This window comes from Meriones unguiculatus (assembly GCF_030254825.1).
Source record: "Meriones unguiculatus strain TT.TT164.6M chromosome X unlocalized genomic scaffold, Bangor_MerUng_6.1 ChrX_unordered_Scaffold_30, whole genome shotgun sequence".
Taxonomy (NCBI): Eukaryota; Metazoa; Chordata; class Mammalia; order Rodentia; family Muridae; genus Meriones; species Meriones unguiculatus.
This window is the reverse complement of record NW_026843706.1, coordinates 11,694,952-11,717,809: the sequence shown is the minus strand read 5'-3', so window position 1 is coordinate 11,717,809 and position 22,858 is coordinate 11,694,952.

The window sequence follows — 22,858 nt, the reverse complement described above, 5'->3', positions numbered from 1 at the left end:
AGCAAGCAGGAGTAGCCATTCTAATATCTGATAAAATAGTCTTTCAACCAAAATTAATCAAAAGAGATGGGGAAGGACACTTCATACTCATCAAGGGAAAATTCCACCAAGAAGACATCACAATCCTGAACATCTATGCCCCAAATACAAGGGCACCCACATTTGTGAAAGAAACATTGATAAAACTTAAACCACACATAGATCCCCACACACTAATAGTGGGAGACTTCAACACCCCACTCTCAACAAAGGACAGGTCAACTAAACAGAAATTAAACAAAGAAACAATATCTCTAACAGAGGTCATGAATCAAATGGGCCTAACAGACATTTACAGAACCTTACACCCAAACACAAAAGAATTTACCTTCTTCTCAGCACCTCATGAAATCTTCTCCAAAATAGACCATATAGTGGGTCACAAATCGAACCTCAACAGATACAAGAAGATTGAAATAATCCCTTGTATCCTGTCTGATCACCATGGAATAAAGCTGGACCTCAACAACCACAGAAATAGCAAAAATCCTACACACACATGGAAACTGAACAATTTGCTACTAAATGACAGCTGGGTCAGGGAAGAAATAAAGAAAGGAATTAAAGTTTCCTAGAACTCAATGAAAATGAAGACACAACATACCTAAACCTGTGGAACACAATGAAAGCAGTGCTAAGAAGAAAGTGCCTTCAAGAAGAAATTCAAGACAGCTCATTCAAGCAACTTAATGGCTCACTTAAAAACCCTACAAAAAGAAGAAGCAGACACACCAAAAAGGAGTAGACGGCTAGAACTAATCAAACTCAGGGCTGAAATCAATCAATTAGAAACAAATAAAACAATTCAAAGAATCAATGAAACCAAGAGCTGGTTCTTTGAGAAGATCAACAAGGTAGACAAACCCTTAGCCAAGCTAACTAAAAGGCAGAGAGACACCATCCAAATAAACAAAATCAGAAATGAAAAGTGGGACATAACTACAGACACTGAGGAAATCCAAACAATAATTAGGACTTACTTCAAAAGTGAATACGCAACAAAATTTGAAAATCTAATGAAATGGACCATTTTCTTGATCGATTCCACTTACCAAAGCTGAATCAGGACCAGGTAAATCAATTAAATAGTCCTATATCCTCCAAGGAAACAGAAGCAGTCATTGAAAGTCTCCCATCCAAAAAAAAGCCCAGGACCTGATGGTTTCAGCGCAGAATTCTACCAGACATTCAAAAAAGAGGTAACTCCAGTTCTTTTCAAGCTATTCCACAAAGTACAAACAGAAGGAAAATTAGCAAACTCATTCTATGAAGCCACAGTCACCTTGGTACCTAAACCTCACAAAGACCCAACAAAAAAAGAATTTCAGGCCAATCTCCCTTATGAACATTGATGCAAAAATACTCAACAAAATACTCGCAAACCGATTATAAGAACACATCAAAGATATCATCCACCATGACCAAGTAGGCTTCATCACAGGCATGCAAGGGTGTTTCAATATATGGAAATCCATCAGTGTGATCCACCATACTAACAAACTGAAAGAAAAAAACACGTAATAATCTCCCTAGATGCTGAAAAAGCATTTGACAAAATCCAACATCCATTCATATTTAAAGTCTTGGAGAGATCAGGGATACAAGGCACATATCTAAACATAGTAAAGGTGATATACAGCAAACCTATAGCCAACATCAAACTGAATGGAGAGAAACTTAAAGCAATCCTACTGAAATCAGGGATAAGACAAGGCTGCCCACTCTGTCCATATCTCTTCAACATAGTTCTGGAAGTCCTTGCTAGAGCGATAAGACAGTTGAAGGAGATCAAGGGGATACAAATTGGAAAGGAAGAAGTCAAATTATCACTATTTGCAGATGATATGATAGTATACGTGAATGACACCAAAAACTCTATCATGGAACTCCTACAGCTGATAAACACCTTCAGCAAAGTGGCCGGATACAAAATTAAGTCCAAAAAAATCAGTAGCCCTCCTGTATACAAAAGACAAAAGGGCTGAGAAAGAAATTAGGGAAACAACACCCTTTACAATAGCCACAAATGACATAAAGTACCTTGGAGTAACCCTAACCAAGGAAGTAAAAAACTTGTATGAAAAAAATTTCAAATCTCTAAAGAAAGAATTAGAAGAGGATATCAGAAAACGGAAAGATCTCCCATGCTCATGGCTTGGCAAGATTAACATAGTAAAAATGTCCATCTTACCAAAGCAATCTACAGAATAAATGCAATTCCCATCAAATTACCAACACAATTCTTTACAGACCTGGAAAGAAAAATTCTCTTTATATGGACTTTATATGGAATAACTTTATATGGAATAACAAGAAACTCAGAATTGCTAAAACAATCCTCTACAATAAAAGGTCTTCTGGAGGTATCTCTGTCCCTGATCTTAAGTTGTACTATAGAGCAACAGTTTTAAAAACTGCATGGTACCGGCATAGAAACAGAATGGTGTATCAATGGAATCGAATAGAAGACCCTGAAATAAACCCACATACTTATGGAGATTTCAACTTACACCCATCAGAATGGCCAAAATCAAAAACTCAAGTGACAACACATGCTGGAGAGGTTGTGGAGAAAGGGGAACCCTTCTCCACTGCTGGTGGGAATATAAACTTGTACAACCACTCTGGAAATCAATCTGGTGCTTTCTCAGACAACTAGGAATAGCACTTCCTCAAGATCCAGCCATACCACTCCTAGGCATATATCCAAAAGTTGCTCAAGTACACAAAAAGGACATTTGCTCAACCATGTTTGTAGCAGCTTTATTTGTAATAGCCAGAAGCTGGAAACATCCCAGATGCCCCTCAACTGAAGAATGGATGCAGAAATTGTGGTACATCTATACATTGGAGTATTACTCAGAAATGAAAAATAAGGAAATCATGAAATTTGCAAGTAAATGGTAGGACCTGGAAAGGATCATCCTGAGTGAGCTGTCCCAGAAGCAGAAAGACACACACAGTATGTTTCACTCATATAGACATACAACATAGGACAAACCCACTAAAATCTGTACATCTAAACCAACTAAGCAAAAGAGAGGAGCCTTACTAAAATCTTCAATCCCCATCCTGAAAGGCAATGAGGATGGACATCAGAAGAAGAAGAAAACAGGAAACAACCTAGGAACCTGCCACAGAGGGCCTCTGAAAGCCTCTGCCCTGCAGACTATCAAAGCAGATGCTGAGCCTGATGGCCAACTGTCGGGCAGAGTGAACGGAATTTTAGGTAAGAAGTGGGAAATAATAAGAGCTGGAGAGGACAGGAACTCCACAAGGAGAGCAACAGAACAAGAAAATTTGAACACAGGGAACTTCCCAGAGACTCATACTCCAACCAAGGACTATTCATGGAGATAACCTAGAACCCCTGCACAGATGTAGCCCATGGCAATTCAGTGCCCAAGTGGGTTACATAGTAATGGGAACAGGAACTGCCTCTGACATAATTTGATTGGCCTGCTCTTTGATCACCTCCCCCTGAGGGGGGAGCAACCTTACCAGGCCACAGAAGATGACAATGCAGCCACTTCTGATGAGAACTGATAGACTAAGATCAGAAATAAGGAGAGGAGGACCTCCCCTATCAGTGGACTTGGGGAGGGGCATGCATGCAGAAAGGGGAGGGAGGGTGGGATCGAGAGGAGAGGAGGGGAGGCTTATGGGGGGATACAAAATGAATAAAGTGTAATTAATAAAAGCTAAATAAAAAATTAAAAAGAGAAAACCACAAAAAGCCCACTTTCCATAGCCCAAATAAACTCTCTTCTGTAAAAACAATAAAAAAATTAAAAAAAAAGTTTAAGTCAATGAAAGATGGAGATTACCACATTAGACCAAAAGACTGAAGTTTGCACTAAAAAGAAACTATCTTGAATTTAAATATACAAGTAAGATCACACAATTTAAATTTAAGAATACCTCCTGCATTTTATATGAGAAAAGAACTGTGCTGTGCTATAGCTTTTAAATGGAAAAGAATAAAGAAACATAGAGTGCATGAATACTAACCAAAATAAGACTGGAGCAATTATTTGTTTTAATTTCATTCTATTGTCATGACAAATACCACCATCAAAACAACTTCGGGAAGGAGAGGGTATATATCAGTTTAAAGGTTATATACAGATCATCCCTGAGAAAATTTAGGGCTTCAAGTAAGAACTTGAAGCAGAAACAGTGTAGGAATAATGCTTGCAGGCTGTGCTTCTGGCAGGCTTATACTTAGTTAACTTTCTTATATATACCCAGGGCCATGTGCTCCGGGAACGGCACTGCCCACAGTGGGCTAGACTCTACTTCATCCATTAATTATCAAGAAAATCCACCACAGACATTCCCATAAGGCAAGCTGATCTAGACAATCCCTCAGTTGAGACTTCCTTCTCTAGGCTATGTCATGTTGACAGATGAAGCTAAGTATACCATATATATATACATATATATGTGTGTATGTATATATCACATATGCTTATGTATTTATGTATGTGTTTGTATATATTTATATAATGATATAACTTTGTTCTGAAAAACACTTTATTATTTTAATAGTGTCCTGAGAAGGAGATCTCAATTGAGGGATTGCTAGATATATATCAATGATAAAAATAGTCATTTCACAGTGATAAAAGAATCAATTCATAAGGAGTATAAAATCATCATAAACATTTATTAATTTAAAAGAGTTTCAAATTATGTGAAGGAAAAATAAAACCCAATAGCTGGGCGTGGTGGTGCATGCCTGTAATCCCAGGACTCAGAGAGGCAGAGGCAGATAGATTTTTGTGAGTTCGAGGCCATCCTGGTCTATAAAGTGAGTTCAGGACAGCCAGGGCTACACAGAGAAATCCTGTCTCAAAAAACCAAGAAATATTAAAAAATAAAAAATAAAATAGATAATTCTATTGTTTGATTAGTAACTTAAATACCACTTTTTCAGTAATCAATAAAATAAATAAGCATAAAACCAGAAAATATATAGTAAATTTTAACATTACTAACATGATTTAATTAGTATTCATCAAGCATTGTTATCAACTAAGAACAGAATGCATGTAGAACATATGGAACATTTCCCAAGGTCAAGCATATTCTGGGCCATAAGTAAGTCTCTATATTTAAAAGAGTACATTGTGCATGATATTCTATGGCCAAAATGGAACAGAGTTAGAAAACAATAAGAAAAATGATCTCTGAAAAGTCGCCAAATAGCACAACTCCAAGTAATGCACACATAGATCAAAGAAGTCAAAGGATAAACCTGAAAGTATTTTGAACCATAAAGTGAAAATGTGGCAAATTACAATTTATGTAATGAACCTAAAGCCATGCCTGGAAGAAAATAACTTACAACACAATATCAGAAAAGACATCCCAAATCAATGGCACTAGTTTGCTTCCATGACAGGCTAGAAAGTTATTGACTCTCTGAATGACACGGGGATTTTTCTTTGTGTTCACTTCTTAGAGATTCTTACTCAGATTCTGACTTTTGACTTTTTTCTCTGACAATGAAAAATTAACCATATTCCTTTATTTGCTAACCCCCTCTTGAGTAGAATATAATCTCCTATGCCCAAGTAACTTAATGCTAGAGACTTGAACAGAAACCCGTTTCATGCTTAGGAGAAAGGACACACAGAGAAGGGTATTGAGACCAGTCAGGCAAAAATAGTATTCATTGGTTACTATCCACTAGTGACCTACTCCACATCTATTGGTTTTGAGATGTCTACTTTGAGGAGGTAAAAGCAGTTTAGAGTACATCTTTATCAGTTTGTGGTATCATAAACATTCCTTATATTGAGAGACTTAACAGAAGTGTTTTTTCACAGGTTAGAATGTCATAGATCAATGTGTCCGCTGGTTTACTTCCTATTCAGGACATTCTCCATGGATCTTAGATACCCACCTTTTCATCATGTTCTAACATGTGCTTTTTTCTCAGTGTGTGGATATATAGGAATGATTTCCTCATCCCCCTTTTCCTTTTCCTTTTTCTCTTCCTGCTCCCCCTTCATTTTCTTCTTGCTTCTCTTCCTCTTTCCTGTGATCTTCCTTCTTCTTCTCTTAACACTGTCACCATTATGGCCTCATTTTCATGATCTCATCCAAAACCCTAACCAAATACCATCATATTGGAGGTTGTGGTTTCAAAATATGAACTCTAGTGTTATACAAATATTTGATACATAAGGAATTACTTTTACTGAATAACTTCCTTAGAAATCTGTAATATTATTTGCTACTAGTGGAAAATTCTGGACTTTGGTACCAATAATAACAAGGCCAATTCAAGAAAACCTAACTACAACTTTTTTTTTTCTTTTTAATCTTACTGGCACATGTAATAAAAAACAAATCCTTGCATACAGTGAGCACTAAGCCCCAGAACATAACTGTCTAAAAACTAAACCGTCTCTAGTCATTTGGATCAGTATCTCCTTGGCTATCTTCTATCAGAGACATCCTATCACATAACTGTATTCTCACAATTTATGCATTGACTCTTTTCCTCTGCTATCATATATTGGAGACAGAAAATGGGGTAAGTGCCTTTTAATAAAGTGTAAAGGCTTTCATGACTTTAAAGTTCAAATTATATAATCATATTGTGCTTTCTTGTTAACCTTGAAAAAATAACCTTCTAACTTCTTTTGCTGAATGTTTCCTAGTGTATTTAAAGATTATTACAAAGAAAACCCAGGGGTTATGGCCCATGGCTATAATCCTAGGGAACAAGGGTGTGCTTTTGAGGTCAGCCTGTGATAAACAGTGAGAACTTGTTTTAAAAAAGAAAACCCATCAACCTACAAAACAACAAAACACAACACAAAGAGTGCCAAAGAAAATAAATTGTATTACCTCAGTAACTATCTATTGAGTCTCCACCATCTGTGTTCTAGGTGCCAGATCTATAACAGTGAGCAAAACAAACAACCCCTCCCTATATTTCATAATAGTGTACATATCTCTCATAACATATGTCTTAAAACCATTGCTTTTGCTCTAGAACATCTGCTTAGAATGGTCACTATTCCAGTTATTAAATACAAATTGCTCTTTAGTTTGTGTTTTACAGGATAAACTAGTGAAGATATCTTTAGCACTTGAGTGAAATTAATCTGGAGTACATTTATCAGAGAAAATTAACATCAAAGAAATTACATATAATAAAGCAGAGGAGCATGCTGAGAAGAGAGGAGATAATATCTATGACAATCATGAATTTTTCATATTCTTTAAAGAATTTTATTCTAATATAATAGTGGAAGAAATACCATGCAGTATTTGAAACATTATAAGCCCCAAATATACAGCAAATATGAGAAAAGAGAAAATTATTTCAGAAGTAACTTCAGTAATCTGACAAGCACACTGACAACAAATAGTGCATTGGTTTGATCATTTTGTACGTTTTAAAATAAGCATATGTTTTCTCTGACTTTCAAAATCAAGTTCTTCATTTCTTTTGACAGGACCCATAAACTCTTTTCCATTGCTAGTTCCAATATAATCTTTAGGCATTCATACAAGTCAGGAAAAACTAGCAAACATTTAGGTATATTTTTTCTGTAGGGGAGGTTGTCTGGGTTTCCTTTTTACAGTGAGTTCTTTCATACCATACAATATGGCAATGTAAGGAAGCCATTTTTCCATCTCACTGGCACCATGCCTTGGGCAACCTGCTGACTCACTGGATGGGGTAGAATAAAGAATCAAATAATTTGTGGCAGTGACTGATAATATTCTTCCAATATCGATTTTATTTTTGTCCCAAGGAATTAGAAAATTTCCTTTTGCATAGCATTAAAAAAAAAAAAAACCCAGCGATATCTTAAAAGAAAACTTGCAAACATTGAAAACCACAGCACTGGAAGAAGTAAAATAGATTTAAAATGTTGGGGTAATATATGCTGTATCTTGCTAGCTTTGGCAACACCCTGTAGTAAGATGGACTCTGGCCAGACAATCCTAACTAAAAGAGGATATAGCTCAGTCAGGGATACACCCTTTGTCTGTGGCCTGCAATGTCAGAGCCCCATGTAATTGCAAAAGCCAACTACTTGCTACCACTGACAATGTCTCCACAGGAATCAATTTATAAAGGCTGCACAAAAGGGAGGTCTTATCAAGTGATAATGGTGGCTCCTCAAGCCACTTTTCCTTCTTGACCAGTAAATGAGAGTAAGGGTTAGAAAAGGTCATATTAGAGATTTTAACTCTTTAGCCAGACTCATTAAGGAAGACCTTCAGGAAGCAGAAATTAAGCTGAAAAGGAGAAAATGAGTTAGCACAGAGATGGTGATATAGCAAGAAAATTTGCCTGGAAAAGATCTTGGGCTGGGATTACTTCTATATGTAACTGACAAGTAGGAAACAGACTAGAATCCAATTATGTGAGAATAGATCCAAAAGGCAAAGACACCAAAAGCTTGGCTTACAAATTTTTATAATGGTTTGAGCCCCCCAAATAGTGTTAGCCGCTTACAGATGCTCAGCAGGAAATAACTTGTCAAAGCTGAGCAATCACCAAGGAAAGCCCACTGCAGATGTGACCTTGGTAATCAATGGAAATGAACTATCTGGAGGACAAAAAACAAGGCAAAGGGTTGTCAGGAGAGATATATAACTAAGGGACTTAATACAATGCTAGACAAAGGGCTTTTGTACTTCCAAGCCAATTAGCCCTTAATAATCATTATAAGTCAATGACTTCTGAATCATTCTTCTTCTTTCTTTTCAACATCATTTTTTTTTCATTTTTAATTTATTTCTACACCAACATTATATTGTAGTTAGGACACAGACATGTGTCTGCCTTCTTTAAAAATATAGTTTGGTATTACTAGGAAACGCATGTGACCATCATACAGGAAATCCTACCTTACCTACAGGTCCTATATTGAGAAGTATTAAAAAGAATTGTGACTTGGACTTCTATCCCTTGGTGAGTCAGTATATTCTAGGTGTAGGTTTAAATGCTGCTGTTTGCATGGCCATAACAGAAGAATAATAGAGGCCAATAGTTCTTTCCAAATATATTATTGCTTCTTCCATACCACTGAATTTTGGGGTGCATAAACTTCATTTTCAATTCTACTTTACAATTATAGCTGCTCATCAGACCAAATTATAGCCAGTGGTATGTCACAAAGTTACACAAAGACATGAGTAACTTCACTGCAGTAATCCTAGCTTTTGGCATAATACCTCGCAGTCACCGAGTCCCCTTATTTATATTTTGATTGAGGACATGAACAAAGAAAGAAAGCATATATGTCATAGTGGTATAATTATAGGTAATTTGATTAAGTATTTTAAATAATTGTCAAAATAATTTTATTACAAATTAATGTTTTATTCATAATTTTCTAACCAATTATGCAGTTTTATTTCTTTTGAAACAGATTCTCACTATGCATCCCTGGTTGGCCTGGAAATTGCCTGTAGATCAGGCTAGCATCAAATTCACACCAGTTCTCCTGCCTTTACCTCTGTTTCTGCATCCCAAGATTACAGGTGTACATCAGAACTGAATATGCTATATATCATAAACTATGTTTGCTCAAACCCTCTTACAGGATTGAAAGGATTGCTTTACCTATTTTTCTTTAGCTGTAATTGTACTGTGTTAGACAGGATAAAGGAGAAATATGCCCTCTGCCCCTATTTGTTTGATATTTTTGAAAGTGTTTTTGCTGGCCTAAACCTTGAAGTCTTCCTGTCTTAGCTTTCCAAGTTTTTCTTTTAATTTTCTTTTGAGACAAGGTCTCAGTGTATGGCCCAACTGTCCTCAAACTCCCAATTCTCTTGCCTCACTACTCATTTTAGTCACAAGTTTACATATATCTTTCTTTTGGAAAAACTCAGAAGTTTACATATATCTTTCTTTTGGAAAAAACTCATCTATCTGATGAGTTTTTCTTACTCCCACTCTCTCAAACACATCCTCTAGACTTGTAGCGTCTACATCACCAAATGCTTGAACTACAGCTTCATTTTCAACATTCTTGATGCTTATTTGTTTATGTGACATTTTCTTCTAATAGACTGGAAATACCTTGAAACCAGGGATTTTGTGCTATTTGTCTCTGTATCCTCAGAGCTTAGCTCTATGAATGTTTGTTGAACAATGAATGAATCCCTAAGGCTTATGAGTAAATGATTCTCACTCTTTCTGGTTTTCCTGGCAGAGAGCTCATTACACTGGGGAAAGAAAGAGCCAAATTCCCTTTCATGCTGGACCTACTACTTTGGGCAATTCTTTTAACTTTAATTTTCATCTGTCAAATGCCTCCTTTTGTACCTTTGCATGTTTACTACGAAAAGGAAACTGTGCTCCACAAAACCTAAAGATATCTAAAAAAGAAAGCAGCTAAAGGATATTAGCTGTATAATATAGGATAGTCATCTACAGACCTAAAAAAGCTAAACAACAAAAAGGACCCTAGGGAGGATGTTTAAATCTTCTTCAGTATGGCAAACCGGATAGACAACAGAAGTGATGGAGGAGAGGAAATAGGATGGGCGCCTACTATACAGGGTCCTCTGAAAGGATCCACCTAACAGGGGTTGAAGCAGATGCTGAGAGTCAAGGCCAAACTTTGGGCAGACCACAGGGAGTCTCATGGAAGAAGAGAGGGGTATAGAGAGACATGAAGGGGACAGGAACCCCACAAGAAGACCAACAAAGATACAGGATATGAGCCCTGGGAGTCCTGCAGAGACTAATGCACCAACTGGAGGACCATACATGGAGAGGACCTAGACCTTCTGCTCAAATGTGGCCTATTGACAGCTCAGTCTCCATGTGGATCTCTGAGTGAGGGGAGCAGAGGTTACCTCTATCATGAAGTCGGTTGATTGCTCTTTGATCACTAGTCACCTAGTGATGCGGCCTTTCCAGGCCATGGAGGAAGAGGATCCAGGCAGTCCTGATGAGACTTAACAAGCTGTGGGCAAATGGCAATGTTGGAGAACTCTCCCTTTCAGTGGACTAGGGGAAGATGGAGGGAGGGTAGAACACAGTGGGAAAGTTGAGAGAAGGGGCTTCAATTGGGATATATAACGAATAAATTTGAATAAATTGTGAAAAAAATAAAATTCATTTAAAAAGAGAGAAAAAAAAGAAAGCAGCTGAAACAAACCAGTTTTATATTTATTAAAGAGTTTAGCCATAGTCTTTCCAAAAATAAAGAATATGAGGCTGGGGAGATATAGTTCACTGGGAAAAGTGCTTGTTTTGTAAGTTTAGATCCCCATCACTCATGTACAAGCTGGGCCCAAGAGCAGTATGCATCTGTAACCCTTGAACATGTAGGGCTAGGTCAGAAACAATCAGATCCTGGGGGTCACTGGCTAGACCTTTGAGCTTCATGTTCAGTGATAAGGCTTGTTTCAAATACAGTGAAACATGATAGGGGACAATAAGTAAAGTCAACAGATGGCTTCTATGTTCACACAGATAAGCATGTGCACACACACACACACACACACACACACACATATATAGAGACAACGAGACACACAGAGAGACAGAGACAGACCCAGAGACACCCAGAAACAGAGACAGACAATACAATGTTTTGAATCTACAATGTTTGGAAAGCACTACTGATACTTAACTCATTGATTTGAGTGCTATTTGAGGGGATAGGTTTAAATCTTACCTGTGTTCAAATTCACTGTGTCATCTTAAGTTTGCCAATTTTGTTTCTTTTTATAGAATTACACTTAATCCAATGGAAGCTTTTTGAGATTTATATCTTGAATGCTTGTTATATTATATGCTGAGCCCTAAGCTCTAGGCAAAATAAATAAATAAATAAATGGATTTCTTCTTAAGTTTTTGAATGTAATGCTTTCTCCACATTCATGGTCTTCAATGTTCAAATCATTCATTTTTACATTTACTAATTAGTGGTATATAAGTTTAGATTCTGTTGTTTACAAGCGGTAAAAGTTTATCCCTTGTTACATAAAAGGAAACTGTACTAGTCCATGTAACTGCGTAGTGTTAGGGGAATAAGGCTGGTTTTAAGTGTTCCATCACACACTTCAATATTCAAATATTATTCTCCAAACCTGCTTCAGTTCTTTGATCTGCACCTTTATTTCACTTACTTTACATTGGAACTATTCTTTAGACAATGTTCCCATTTTAGTACTGAAATGGTAGCAGTCAATTACAAATAAATAATACAACTTTCAGGAAAATAATAACAAGTCTTTATATACATCTGTGTCTAAGTCATGGGCTCAGTCCTGAATCACTTATAGTGGCTTGAAAAAGTGGGAAGCTCTGATTGACCAAGACTGAGTTGGAAACTACTTCATCACAGATACACATACTTAAAGATCGTAGCAGTCTTCTCCAATTCACTAATACAAATCTGGGGCAACTGTTAGAAAGGCTGCTATGTATAGACACCAAAATATCTTTCTTCAGGCTTTGTCCATTTTTGTACTACTGAAACAAAATATTTGATAGTGGTTAGTTTATAAATAATAGAAATTTAGGGCTGGGAGGGTGGCTCTGAAGGTAAAGGAACTTGCTGCTGGTCATGATGAGGTAAGTTTAATTCCTGAGAGATACACAGTGGAAAGAGAGAACCAATTCATGCAAGTTGGGCACTAATAAACAAATAAAGGTAATAGAAATATCTAAAAACAATTGGAAAATATTTCTTTTCATTCTGGATACTAGGTATGCTAATATTAAGGAGGCAATATCTAGTGAGGGTTTCTTGCTGTCTTACCATGTAAAGAAAGATGGCAGGGTAAAAGGGAAGAGAAAGTAGGGCTCCACCCTTTTAGAGACAGAGGCTCAGAATTCTGTCCAGGCTTGCAGAGAACTCAATATATACATAAGGCTGCCCTCAAATTTGGGGTGACTTTCTTGCTTCTGCCTCCCAAGTGCTAGGATTAAAGACATGTGGCAGTATGCTCCATCTCCAGCTATCCCTTTTCAAATAAGCTACTCCTACATTAATGACGTGAAAATGGAGCTTCCATGGTCTCATTGCTTAGAGATCCAATCTCTTAATACTGTTAACATGATTATTAAAGTTCCACATGAGTTGGATAGGGCATATTCAGATCATAGCTTTCACTCTAAGTATACTTTAGATTGAATTCTCTGGGAGTAGGTTTTGAGATATATGAATGCAGAGGGTTTATTGAGACATTCCCTTGGGAAATATGACTGTAAAGTGGTAGAGAAGGTAGGATTGGACAAAGAAAAATACTAAACCATGATGTGGTTGTATACAAAGACAATAGACTCTACTACATGAAGCTTGAAGATGAATGCCACTTCAGAGCTATCCCACATAAGGCACATTAAGTTCTTGGATTATTTTTATCTCCACATCAGGCAGTCATTGGCTATGGGCCACCCACCGTGACAGTGGTGAACTGTATCATAATCATTGTGATACAGTTCCTTGAAGGTGAAAGCATTTCTTAGAGACAGAGATGTAAATTTTCAGGAACCAGTTTTAAGGTCAGTGGTATTGCCCAGAGGAGCATGACAGTATACACTGCACATATCATTCACTGAGATGTAGTAAGTTACTCCACGGGAACCTTTTCTAATTCACCTACCTAATCATTAGGCGTTTTGTGCCTTGCCAAAAACCAGTACTTTTTTCCTAATCCCATTTTTCACCCACTGACTCTGTAGCAAGTCGACCTTGCTGTCCGATTAAAGTAAAAAATGCATTAACAAGTTTGTGAATCTTCTGTCTTAGAAGTTAAGGAAAGTGGGAAACTGTTTGCCTATGAAAGATTAGGCTAGAGTACCGTTGAGCTTATCTAACATTAAGGAGAGAAACAGTACCACAGTGAATGAATTCAGGACTGAGATGTGTTCTATCTGAAATACATGTTTGGGAAAAGGAATTAGGATTTACTCTGATCTGTTGAAGAGAACTGCTGATCCAATGGCTTTGTTCCTAATGCTAGTTAAACTTTAACTTCAAAAAATAAAAAGGAGTTGAATCAACTTAAACGAGAAAAAGAAGTTGAACTATAATAAAACTTTTCTCAGAGATAGGCTCTCTCTCCTGATATGATTGATGGCTTTAATAGTGTTGAGACAGTGGGGAATTGATCTTCACCCATTGACTGGGGATGTAGATAGACTAGGAGTGAAAGACTAGGGTGGAAAGGAAGGGATGTGAAAGGTGTTATCTTGTTTTGTAACTGGAATTGCTGAGATCAGTGTCTTTTACCAATCCAGATCAGGTAATGCCTGCAACTCAACCTCAACTTTTTGCCTTATTCCAAAAACTCATTGTAAGTAAAAGTGACTTTATGTATCAAGAGGAACATTACTCTACTACCTATCAACAGCTATATAAATCCAAAGTCAGAGAATGACGTGATATAATATTTGTATCCTACTGTGCCCACAATTTAAAAAGGGTAGAGTGATACAAAACTAGTTTCTTTCCTCTCTATGCACTTCACCTATTTACTAATAATATAATCCTTCTTTTAGTGTCTTAGGCAGCTCTGTGCTCATGATCACAGTCAGTTGAGTTTATCAAAAGTATTAGGATAGGCAGCACTTAATTCCTCTATCAAGCTGAGATGACATTGTGAGTCTTTCTTTCTTGCCTCTTTTGTTTGTTTGTTTTGGAGAGTTAGGTTTTATTTTATTGAGATCAATTCTGGCTATGTAACATGGGCTTACATTGATCTCATTTTTCTCCTGCATCTGTCTGCCAAATTCTATGGTTACAGATCTGTACCATAACTTTTTGCTAGGAGGTGTTAAGTGAAGGTTAGGTAGGAAATGAGAGTATGTACAGAATTTTGTATTATGGGGGACTCTTTTCTTTTTTAATTTTAATTTAATTTTTATTAATTACACTTTATTCACTTTGTATTCCAGCTGTAGGCCCCTCCCCCATCCTCTCTCAATCCCACCTTCCCTCCCTCTTCTTCTCCTATGCCCCTTCCCCAGTACAGTGGTAGGGGAGGCCCTTCTACCCTTCTATCTTACCCTAGTCTATCAGGTCTCATCAGACTGGCTTCTTTTTCTTCCTCTGTGGACTGGTAAGGCTGCTTCCTCCTCAGGTGGAGGATCAAAGAGCCAGCCCATGAGTTCATGTCAGAGATGGTCCCTGTTCCTATTTATTGGGGAACCCTCTTGGACACTGAACTGCCATGGGCTACTTCTGTGCAGGGGTTCGAAGTTGTCTCCATGCATGGTCCTTGTTTGGAGTATCAGTCTCAGAAAAGACCCCTGTACCCAGATTTTTTGGTTCTGTTGCTCTACTTGTGGAGTTCCTGTTCCTTCCAGGTCTTTCTATCTCCCCTTCTTTCATAAGATTCCCTGCACTCTGCCCAGTGTTTGGCTATGAATCTCAGCATATGTTTTGATACTCTGCTGGGTAGAGTCTTTCAGAGGCCCTCTGTGATATGCTCCTGTCCTGTTCCCTCTTATCACCCTGCACAAAACTAAATCCAAGTGGATCAAAGACCTCAATATAAAAACGGTCACACTAAACCTGTTAGAAGAAAAAGTGGGGAAGAGCCTTGAACTCATTGGCACAGGAGACAACTTCCTGAACAGAACACCAACAGCACAGGCTCTAAGATCAATAATCAATAAATGGGACCTCATGAAACTGAAAAGCTTCTGTAAAGCAAAGGATACTCTCATCAGAACACTATGAAAGCCTACAGACTGGTAAAGGATCTTCACCAACCCTATATCTGACAGAGGGCTAATATCCAGAATATATGAAGAACTTAAGAAATTGAACAGCAACAAATCAAGTAACCAAGTTAAAAAATGGGGTACAGAGCTAAACATAATTCTCAATAGAGGAACACTGAATGGCAGAAAACCACTTAAAGAAATGCTCAACATCCTTAGTCATCAGGGAAATGCAAATCAAAATTACCCTGAGATTTCACCTTACACCCATCAGAATGGCTAAGTTCAAAAACTCAAGTGGCAACACATGCTGGTGAGGGTGTGGAGAAAGAGGAACCCTCCTCCATTGCTGGTAGGAATGTAAGCTTGTACAACCACTTTGGAAATCAATGTGGCACTTTCTCAGATAATTAGTAATAGCGCTACCTCAAGATCCAACTATACCACTCCTAGACATATATCCAAAAGATGCTCAAATATACAGCAAGGACATTTGTTCAACTATGTTTGTAGCAGCTTTATTCATAATAGCCAGAATCTGGAAACAACCCAGATGTCCCTCAGTTGAGGAATGGATACAGAAATTGTGGTACATTTACACAATGGAATACTACTCAGCAATTAAAAACAAGGAAATCATGAAATTTGCAGGCAAATGGTCAGAACTCAAAAAGATCATCCTGAGTGAGGTATCCCAGAAGCAAAAAGACACACACGGTATATACTCACTTATAAGTGGATATTAGAATATAATATAGGATAATCACACTAAAATCTGTACACCTAAAGAAGCTAATCAAGAAGGAGGTCCGTGGGTAAGATGCTCAATCTTCATTCAGAAAGGCAAATGAGACGGACATCTTTTCTTTTTTTGAACATTACTAAATCACAGAGTAAAGATCTATCAAAGTGTTTTCATAGTATAAAATTAACATGATAAAATAGGATATTTTAACATTAAGAGTTCTATCTGAATTGAGAGCCTGAGAACTTATGCTGGCTTACAGAAAAAAAGCTATACAGACAAAAGATTTGGTCCTTCTCAGAAGGAAGAGATACACAGCGAAGGTCAACTTCCTGTGGGGCTTTTCTCCTTACAGAGGATTGCAGTGTCCCATGAACCCTAAAGTCCCCGAGGAAACATTGTAACAACTGGCCTCACAAATTCAAATTGGCTATCATCAAACTGCCTGACAAGGACAGGCACCACTGACAAAGTTCCTTTTAGGCTTTTACAAAATAACCATAGATTAAATGGCCAGTGGATACTTTAAATGGGATCTAGACATTTTGCAGACCCAGAGAGTACACACTTTCACCAAGGATCAATTAATTGTTTAACCAGCATCACAGACCACTACTGAATCTATGCCATAGCACAATTCTCATGGAGACAAGCCACCCAGTTTGTCAGAGTAATTACTTTGGAACCTTTCCATAGGGTGTATATGTCTATTGGACAGCAATTCATTTTTCCAGAACTGATTCATAATGTCAATAAGAGCTGTCCTTCTACAGCCACAGTTTCCCCACCAGCATAACAGTTCAAAAGTTTACAATATGGTCACATACTGACATAAGCTGCACAATATTGCCTAAAACTAATGGATGTATTAGACTACAAAGTTGCATATGACAAGAACCACAGCTCTTACCACATAACTCATCAGTAAAGACCTGGAGGGGACAGGAACTCCACAAGGAGAACAACAGAGCCAAAAAACCTGGGCCCATGGGGGCCCTGCAGAGATTGATACTCCAACTAAGGACCATGCATGGAGAGGACCTAGACCCCCTGTCCAAAGGAATCCCATTGGCTGCTTAGTTTCCAAGTGGGTGTCCTTTTAAGGAGTTCAGAGCTGTCTCTGACATGAACTCAGTGGATAGCTCTTTGATCACCTCCTTTTGCAGGAAGCAGCCTTGCCAGGCCACAAAGGAAGACAATGCAGCCAGTCCTGATAAGACCTGATAGGCTAGGGTCAGATGGAAGGGGAGGAGATCCTCCCCAATCCAGGTTACTAGGGAAATGGCATAGTGGGAGAAGAGGGAGGGTGAGTGAGACTGGGAGAAGACGAGGGAGGAAGCTGCAGAGAGCATACAAAGTGAATAAATTTTAATAAATAAATAAATGAATGAATGAATGAATGAATGAATGAATAAATAAATAAATAAATGTTTTTTTAAAAAAATAAATGAATTAGTCTGGCTAAGAAAAAGAAAAAAGAAGCAGACAGCTTAATTAAATGACACATTCAAAAGCCACAGCTATATTTTTAAGCTTTTATATCATATCCCATGGAGTTTTTAAGGACACCAAATATTGTTAGTCTCATGAATAGCCTTCATTCTTGTCATCATATGAAATCCTAACTGGGTCCAGAAAGAGAAATCCTTTGCTGAATCTACTTCAAGTTGCTGCATAATCAGCAAACCAAATGATTATTTTTAAGTGTTAAGTTTTGAAGTGATTTGTTACATGAGAATAGGTTCTCAGTACAACAGGTGTGGCCAAACAATACCTAAAAATAAGATGTGTCTGATACAAAAAAAATATATCATAAATTCTTTCCTATTTTAAAAAGGGACTCTAGGCTCTTTTTCACAGGACCTAGGGAGAGGTAGCAAAACCGGTTGTACGACTATCACTCAGATACTTCCTCCAGCCTAAATAAGAGAAGGCTACAAGGGAAATATTTATTAACTATCACATTTGAAGGACTGTTACAGATTTTCTTTCTTTGAGGTGAACAGAAAGCCACACAAGCTGGCCTCTGAGCTGAATTAGAGCTGTCTTCAAGATGTATCACCCACCAGCTGCTTCATTACTGAACTATAGATATCTGTAGGTCATACCTGATGAGTTTTAAGGAGACCTTGCCACATGTCTTTGGAATTTGGAGGCCTAAATCAATATAGACACAGCTGCTTGTGTCATGAGAATCATGAAGGTAGGAATCTTAATGGATCAACAACAGGGCAACCTGTTAGTTGTTCAGCATAACAAGGATATATCAGTTTCCTATGGACCAGATGAGTGTTTCAGAAGGGAAAAAGAAACTTGAGGCTTTTGCTTCTGTCTTGCGTTAGAACCTATTAATGGCTAAGGGGTTTCTGGCGGTAAAAAGCTGTGGTTATTCTGCACGAAATAGGGACAGAGTCACAATTAGAATACCAATAATTCATATCTATGAAGTGTGTGGTGAAAAGAGTCCTGGTCTGTGTAAGCACCAGCACTTGCATTACAGTTACACACAAAACACAGCCAAGTAGGAGAGGAAGCAGTGAGAGGCCTGGCAGAGAAAAAAAAAAAGCACCATTTGTATCCTGGGCTGTGGCAATGACTCTTCCTAGTGAAAGGTTACAAAGAGATAAAAACAAGCAAACCAGAAAGAAAGCACAAGTTTTAAGCATCTTCCGTGTCCAGAGGAGAAAGCAATCTTAAAACAACATCGGTGAAGTGATAACTTGGCCAATTCCGTTCTCACCCTCTTTGCTCCTGAAAAAGCAGCTAAAATTATCAAGACTTGGGAGTGGGGTAGGGAATGATGTAGAAACACAAGGGACAGAAAGAAAGATAAGGGGTTTCCATGTTTTGATTTCAAGCTTCTCATTGATGGCAATATTTACTGTTTTGGTTTGGTTTGGTTTGGTTTGGCATAATGGTGTGTGTACCCCCTACATATACAAATATGTTATGTGTGTGTGTGGAGGGGGTGTCCATGGAGGCCAGAAGAGAACATGAGATCTCCTGGAGCTAGACTTACAGGTGATTCTGTAATGCCTGGTGATAATGTTAGAAATTGAACTTAGATCATCTGCAAGAGCAACCACTGACCTATTTCTCTAGTTCCAAGATACAACTTTAAATCAAATTCTGGGATTTGGATGACTATTTTAGGTAATTGCCAGCTATTCCACACCCCCACACATCCATTTTTCAACATCATAGAAGTTTTAGCAAAGTACAGGTTTACTTGGTAGAGTTTATTCGCCTTGTCTCTTGTAGGTAGATGTAGCAATATGATTAAATTCTGAGTTGTGACTGTAAATAATATTCACAATTTCTGGGCCATGCTTTTAACACAAATAAGGAGTTTTAAGTTCCTAATGACTAAAATGTAATATAGTGCTAAGCTACTTTGGGACACACTCTGTGGATGGTAGAAAAAGACAGAAGGAGGCCCACCTTAGTTTACATAGGAGCAGAGCTACTCTGTTAGTACAGCTTTTGAATGTAAAAATCAGAAGTCTTAGTACTATCCCATCCTAAACATTTATTTCTCACTCCCAGATTTGTAAGTTGGCTGGAGCTGCCCTTTTTATCATGAAACTCAAATCTTGAAGCAGGTTTTCCACAAATGTATTTAGCATGGTGCTCTTTGCTACATGTAGTATGTGAATATTTATAGCTTCCAAAACAAGTGGATCTTGATTCTTGAAGATAAGGATCAAGTACAGCTATACTCCACCTCTCATTTTCATCAGATTGAAGGGAAATTGAAAGATTTTTAGGAGCGTGTGATGTTCTCTAGAGGCAGTTGGATCCAGTTTGCAGTTTCCCAGAACATGCAAACCCAGTGTCAGATGTTTTCCTCAGACCCCAACATCAGGGAAAGAGGCCCTGTCCTCAAAAGTTTGAGATTTGCTTCCCTAAACCCTCTTCTAATATCTAAACTGGACAATACCCCTTTCTGTTTCTTCCCATTCGCTCTACACTTTGTAGCCACTTCTTGCAATTTCTACCCACATTAGGTAGCTTTCATGTAACTGACAAAATAACTTGACAAAAGCTAATTAAATTAGGAAGGGTTTGTTTGTAGCTCATAGTTTCAGGGCATGGTTCAGCACCACCAAGAAGGCATGGTGTCTAGAGCATTTCTAGTCGTGTGAGTAAGAGTATGAGGTAGCTAGTTATATTACATCCACAGACCAGAAGCAGAGAGAGGTAAATGCTGGTGCTTAGCTTGCTTTCTACTTGAAATGTTTTAATAATATATTTTAATAATTCTTTGAGAATTTCACACAATGTTCCTTGATCATATTCACCATCCCCTACTCCTCCTCAACATTCTTCCCAGAATGACCCCTCCTCCACCACCTCCCCCACCACTACCCTTGTGCCTTTTTTTGGGGGGTGGGGTGGGGGAGATTATCTTCCAAAAGATGCACCGATCCTCTGGCTCTTACAATATTCTCACCGCTTCTTTCTGGATATCAGCGTTTCCCAAGCCTTAAGTATAGGAGATGTGTTGGAAATATATTAATTAGGGATGTGCACACCACAGTCAGTTGATTTCTGCCTTTTGACCAGTTGTTTTCTGCTTTTTTGTCTGTCCAGGAGCCCAGTTCATAGAACTGTCATCTATATTCAGGGTATCTCTGGTTCTTTGGTTAAACCTCTCTGGAATGTTTAACTCACAGATGTACTTAGAGATTTGTTAGGTAGGTAATTTTAAGGCTTTTCAAGACAGAAATGAAGATTAAGCATCATACTATCTATGTAGAACAGTATTCTACTGACTTTTTAGCTGTCTAATAATAACTTTTTATAAAGCTTTTGTTAAAATAACCAGGATGGTTTGTTTCTTGAACTTACTAGTTCCCTGAACTAAGTTCTACAGGATGACCCTGAAGAATTTCCTTCATGAGATATTTTCTTTTAATTTTACCTATTTTTGGTGAGCATAAATAGTGGGATTTTAATGATGTTTTTTATATGTATGTCATTGTAAGTTGTTGATACCTGCCTTGATCACCTTTTGTTCCCTCTCTTTGTTTCTGCTGGTCTTCTTCTAAACAAATAGTTCTCCTTTTGCTTCAATGTCATTTTATATACATAAATACATATATATATACACACACAGGCATATATAGATGTATGCATATATACTTATATCTAGGTTCTGTATATGAGGTAGAACATGTAATATTTGAGTTTATTTTTCCTTACACTTATCTTCTCCCTAATAATTCCTTTAGACTCCTTTCTCACCTCAAGTAGTCCCTCATCTATTGTCATGTCATATATGTATTATATATACACAAGTATATATATATTTAAATTTATATATGAGAACATGTAATATTCATCTTTCTCTTTCCTTGCAATTATCTTCCACCTCCTCTTCCCTTTAGAACTAGACCCTCTAGACCCTCCATTCACCCTACATAGTTCCTATTCTACTTTTCATGTCATATATACAGTATGCACACATATACCCTTTTAAAAGCTAGATTCTTCATAGAAGAGAAAAAACACACTATTTTCTTTGGGAATTGCTTATTTTTTTTAAGTTTCGTTTTTTTGTTTTTTTGGTTTTTTTTTTTTTTGCAGTTTATTCAATTTGTATCCCAGTTGTAGCCTCCTCCTTCATCTCCTCCTAGTCCCACACTCCCTCCCTCTTCCTCCCCTATCCCTCTCCCCTAGCCCACTGATAGGGGAAGTCCTCCTCCCCTACTGCCTGACTCTAGCCTATCAGATCCCATCAGGACTGTCTGGATCCTCTTCCTTTATAGACTGGCTAGGTCTCCCCACCAGGGAGAAGTGATAAAGGAGCAGACAACCGAGTTCATGTCAGAGATGGTCTTTTCTACCTTTACTAGGGACCCACATGGAGACCGAGCTGTCTAAAGGCTACATCTGACCAGGGGGTCTCTGTCTCTGTAGTCACGCCTGGGCTCAGCTTTTTTGGCTTTGTTGGTTTCAGTTAACATGATGATCTCCAGTTTCATCCATTTTTCTGAAAATTACATAATTAATTTTTCTTCATAGCAGAATAAAGTTGCAAAGTTTTTACGTGCCACATTTTATCCTTTCATCTATTGATGAGTATCTTGGCTGGTTCCCGTATCGTGGTTGTTGCGAGTAGTGCTATAGTAAATGTGAATGTGCAAGTATGTCTGGGGTTTGCTTAGAGTCCTTGGGTATATACTCAAGAATGATATATCTAGGTCATATGGACATTCTATTTCTAGTTCTTTTTCTTCTTTGAGATATGACATTTCTCACTGAATCTTATCTCTGCTTATTTATACCACAAAAATTTTCCTGTTCTCCATCTCAGACCCATTTGTGTGTTTGTGTACGTGTGTGGTCAGAGCACTGTTTCCTCAAATTAGGTGTGCAGGAACTGAAAAAAATTTGAC